Source organism: Nicotiana tomentosiformis, chromosome 1, assembly GCF_000390325.3.
Source record: "Nicotiana tomentosiformis chromosome 1, ASM39032v3, whole genome shotgun sequence".
NCBI classification, from domain to species: Eukaryota; Viridiplantae; Streptophyta; class Magnoliopsida; order Solanales; family Solanaceae; genus Nicotiana; species Nicotiana tomentosiformis.
The window spans coordinates 152,980,889-152,986,751 of NC_090812.1; positions in this window are offsets into that span (position 1 = coordinate 152,980,889).

Consider the following 5,863-nt stretch of genomic DNA (forward strand, 5'->3'; position numbering starts at 1 on the left):
CATTTTGGAATATTGTGAGGTGAGGTCAGTGGGGACACAATATTACTTATATTTCCCTGCATTGTGACGAGGACATAAATTGATAGTGTCGTTATATTATCTTTAGTGTACCATACCTGAACTTACCAAGAATATGCTTTTGTAATACCCCAGACTTCAAACAAATACTAACGATTAATATAAACTTGGCAAAATATATAAATGGCTTCTTAAATTTGACAATAATATTCACTTACGTACCTCAAGTGAGGCTTGTCCTATTGAATATCTGAAGTCAACTTGTGCCTCAAGTTCAAGGATGACAAAGTTTTTCTTTTGACAATTAAAGGGACATTTTATTAATTAGCAAGTGAGAGAATTACACTAGCAAGGCAAGGATGACTAATGTATCCAAATAACCTAGCATTGGATCTTACTCTAGTAAAGAACAAGTATTAGTTGGTGAAGAATAGCCTCCTTAGAATTGTTTTTGTGCTGAAATATACTAAAGTTCCCCTCTATCCAGATGTTGTATATAAAATGCAACAAAAGTCAATGAATCAATATGCATGATAGAGACTCGAACTTTAATTCATAAATAAACTATCCAATGTCTCAAACCTGAACTGAGAAACTCATCTCTTTTTATCAAATTTACGCGCACACTGCTCATCGTAATCGGCTGATACAATGACTCATGAGTGATGGATCTATATTCACATGCAATATCAAATCCTTTATTTCAATCATCGAAATGTGGACAACTCAAGATGTATATCATAATACGCAGAGACAGCTCATATGGAAAATCGCATGGACAACTCACATGCCAAATATCACGTATAAATGTGAATCACATACGGAGATGGACACATATGTACAGTGCATGACTAAAGTAGTTAAACCATGTAATCTGACATACATGTAATCTACAATGTTAAACTAATATGTGAGAAATACCTAGAACATTATACTAAATAATATCCGTTTGGGAAATTATGTATCTGATTAATTATAGTAGTTAACATTATGTTTAACCATAAGTATATCTCTCACGATATATACTTTGGTTTCTATTTTGAGTTCATTTAGATGTTCAAATCATCATTGGTGATTCTAGAGTTTAAATCCACTTTCAAGATGAAAAAGAAAGGGAATTACAAGGTGAAGAATCGAATCGTCACTAACAATGTAAAAATACAGGTAGCCAATCAATTGGACTAATAAGATTTCTAGGAAGAGGAAGAGGAATAAGAAGAAAGAAAAGAAGAGGAGGAAGGAGAAGAAGGGTTGTAATGACCCGGCCGGTCATTTTGTGAATTGTATCTCCGTTCCTCAATTTATTGCTTCTTCTATGTTCATTTGTGGTTATGTGACTGCCGGAGTAGTTGGATTGATTTCAGGAAAGTTTTGGGATGAATTGGGACACTTAGTCCCAAAGTTGGAAGCTTAAGTTAAAAAAGTATACCGGAGTTTGACTTGTATGTAGATGACTCTGGAATAGAGTTTTGATGGTTCCAATAACTTCGTATAGTGATTGGACTTAGACGTATGTCTGTATGTTGATTTGGAGGTCTATAGGATGATTTGGTACTTTTTGGCGAAAGTTGAAAAGTTAAAGGTTTGGAAGGTTGAGAGGTTTGACTGAGAGTTGACTTTGTTGATATCGGGTTTGGATATTTGTTCCGGAAGTTGGAATAGGTCCATTGTGTCATTTGGGACTTACATGCAAAATTTGAGGTCATTCAGAGTTGATTTGGTACGGTTCGACATGAGTTTTAGAAGTTAGAAATTCGTTAGTTCATTAGGCTTGAATTGATGTGCGATTCGTGGGCTTGTTGTTTTGGATGTGATTTGAGGCTACGAGCGAGTTAGTATTGTATTTTAGGACTTGTTGGTATGCTTGGATGGGCCCAAGGGGCCCCGAGTGTATTTCGGATGGTTGACGGATCATGTTTGGACTTAGTAGATTGTTGAATGTTTCTTCGCACCTGCGATGGATTGGCCATGGGTGCGAAGCTGCAGAAGCGTCGGATGTATCGCAGAAGCGTAGGAAGGTTGGCAAGGCAAGGGTCGCAGATGCAGACGTGGAGCCGCAGATGTGGATGCGTAAGTGCGCTAAGTGGTCCGCAGATGCGGACATGGCTAGGAGCTTGTGAGTTCGTAGGTGCGGAGGGAGTCCGAAGAAGCGGACGCGCATATGCATAATATTTTCCGTAGATGCGGAAGGTCGGAGGCTGAAGGGGGAATGTAGAAGCGATATTTTGGCCGCAAATGCATAATCACTAGCAGGTTCCTATATTCAAAGGGTTTGGGTGTTTTCTCATTTTGAGAGTTTTGGAACTCGGCTAAGGGCAATATTTGGAGTGCTTTTCACCATAATTGAGGAGGTAAGTGAAGTTTAATCACTTTTGTTGATAAATATTGATTGTCCATTGATTATTACATCTAGTTTATGTGAATTTGAAGTAAAATTTGAGGATTTTACAGTATGTTATTGGAGAGTGAGATTTGGTGGTTTGGGGGTCAATTTGTGGATGGAATTGGATTAAATTAGTATGGTTGGACTCATATCGAAATGAGTGTTCGAAATTTGGGAGTTTGTCGGGTTCCGAAGTGCGAGCTCGGGGTTGACATTTTAAGTTGACTTTTTTATTTTCATTAAAGATCGAATCTTTATTATCCGGAATTGCTTCCTATGGCTTTTATTTATGTTATTAACTTATTTTGGTAATATTCGATCCGTGCGGAATTGGATTTGTGCGGGAAGATCTTATTAGTGTATTGATTTAGCTTGTTTCAGGTAAATATCTTGCCTAACTTTGTGTTAGAGAAACTACCCCTAGGAATTTGGGTTGATTGTACTATTTACACTATGTGGAAGTCGCCGTGTACATGAGGTAACGAGTATGTACATGGGCTTATATGTGAAAATTGACCAGTTCAGACTCTTTGGTTACTTATAAGCATTTAATTAAAGTTGTTACTTATTGTTTTATCTTTCATTGTCAAATTCATTCTCACATGCTTTAATTAAAGTTGTTATTACATGTTCTACTCCCATTGCCAAGGTTTCCTTATATGCATTTATTAGTAGTTGTTGTTACTTGCCATTCTTTCCGTTGTTGAGTTATTCTCATGCATTTAGTCATTGTTGTTATTTTATATTATCTCTTGCATTGTTAAACTTATGTTTTGCGCATGAATTGGAAGTTGCCATCTCATGAGGATTCCTTAATTTTTTGAGTTATTGAAGTTGTAGTTGTGAAAGCTATTAACACATTGTGGTCGAAGTCATTGATTATTGGGATATCTTTCCTTGTTGAGTTATTTCTCATTCATTTTGTTGTTATTGAAATTCTTGGACATATGTGGTTGAGTTGTGGGCTATGTGTTGTGGTAACATTGGTATTGTTGATTTGGCAATATTGTGGCATATGGGCACGTGTTGTACGAGTGGTGATTGTGTTGTGATATTGGTACACATGCGGTGGTATAAGGGTGGGTATTTAAACACATGTGGTGAGATAAGGTGAGATTTATACGCGTGTTGCTAGTAAAAGAATTACTTAAAGCCACGGTGAGATAAGGGGGATAAAACGCGTGTAGCTATTTCGAAAAATATTTTTAAAATAAATACAAGGCTCACGCGGTGACATAAAGAATGTTGTGATTATGACTTGTGAAATGTGAATATGAGGTGTGGTACCTCGGTGGTGATTCTTGTTGAACATCCTATGTGAAAAGACTTATTGATTTGAACTTTTATTGTCTTTCCTTTATTCGTTTTACTTAAATTTGACTATGTTTGATCACTTGTTGTTCCTACTATCTCTTCATTCTTTATTGTCCTTTGTTGCATAAATCTTTCGTTGCCATCCTTATATCATCATTTTATTTGTTGTCATTTATCTCTTTACTTTCCGTTACTAGATTATATCAATATTCTGTTTAGGTTTCTTTTTCTAGTGGGTGTCTTGACCTAGCCTCGTCACTACTCTACCGAGGTTAGGCTTGGAACGTACTTGGTACCGTTGTGGTGTCTCATGCTATGCGTCTGCACATTTTTGTGCACATCCAGGTACTTCTACTCTTACACGGACGCCAGTGAGTTGACCCAGTTACTTCAGAGACTTCAAGGTATACCTACTTGACGCTTGTAGGTCTCGAAGTCACCTTCTTCTATTGCCTTACTACTGTTTATCTTCATTTCAAACAAAGTTGTATTTAGAGATTACTAGTGCATTTTTCTGTAGAGCTTATGACTCAATTCCGCCGATTTTGGAATCATTTGATTGTCGTACCATTTGGGTTTATTTATGATAGATCATTAGTTTAATTATATATCTTATTCGTTAAAACTATTAAAAATCTCAATGTATGTTAGTCTTACCTAGTCATGACATCCTTAGGTGGGAATTTGGAGTCGTGACAAGTTTGTATCAAAGCTCTAGGTTCATAGGCGTTACGAGTCATAAGCAAGTTTAGTTGAGTCTTACATATCAGTACAAAGACGTTTGTACTTATCTTCGAGAGGTTACAAAACTATTAGGAAATTCCACTTCTTTGATTATTGTCATGCGAATTTGTTGATTTCAAAATCTGAGCCTTTGTCATTCTATTCTCTCATAGATTGTTAGGACACGTACTGCTGGATCAGATGATCAGATACCCGAGCCCCCTGCTAGGGCAGCGAGAGGCCGGGACTGAGGTAGAGGCCGAGTAGGAAGGAAGGGTCTTTACTTGTTTATTTAATTTAATATTAACATTTATTTTATTTAAGTATTGCAGCTAGAGCAGTGACTGAGGAGCCACCAGTAGCTCCGGTTGGGGGACATGCTCTTGAGGCACCTACTATTACCCGTAGACTTCAAGAGATCCTAGCACACTTCCTGAGTATGTTCGACACTTCAGCTCAAGCGAGATTGATTCCGGTTGCTTTAGCTACATCTCAGGCTGGGGGAGGAGCTCAGACTCCTGTGGCCCGTAATCTAGAGCAACGGGTCCATGTTGATCAGGTTCCGAGAGTTTTTCCATCACAACCCATTATTTCGGTTCAACCTGAGGTCAGGTCAGAGGCATCTGAGGAGGAGCAGATGAGACTTGAGAGGCTCAAGAAGTATGATCCTCCTACCTTTAGTGGTGCAGTTACTGAGGATGCGCAGGGATTTGTAGAGAAGTGTCATCGTATTCTGCGTACCATAGGTATAGTAGAGGTGAGCAGAGTTGCTTTTACTATATTTCAGCTCTCAGGAGCAGCATATAAGTGGTGGCAGGCTTACGAGGAGGGTAGTCCAGTTGATGTAGCCCACTCACTTGGGCTTAACTTTCAAATATGTTCTTGAGGGAGTTTGTTCCCCGGACCCTCTAGGATGCATGGCGCATAGATTTTGAGCATTTGCGTTAAGGAACTATGACAATGTGAGAGTATGCCATCAGATTCAGTGAGCCATACCGACATGCACCTACCTTAGTTTCTACAATCAGAGAGAGAGTCCTCAAATTAATCGAGGGGCTCAGATATGGTCTTAGATTTAGCATGGCTCGAGAGTTGGAGATGGATACTTCGTTTCAGCAAGTGGTAGAGATCGCTCGAATGATAGAGCGTATGTGGGGACGAGAGAGAGAGGACAAGGAGGACAAAAGGCCTTGAGATTCTGGAGGATATGGTGTGCCCGCGCTCCAGTTACAACTCATCATGGCAGAGGCTATGTGAGTCCACCAATTCATTCAGTACTCCCACCTACTCACAGTTCTCCTGATATTTCGAGGTCTTAGGTCACTCATTATGCACAACCACTTTCTAATACACCTCCTGCACGGGGTGCCTTCAGCGATCATTCTAGCCGACCAGGCTAGAGTCAGTTCCAGCAGCCACGCCCAT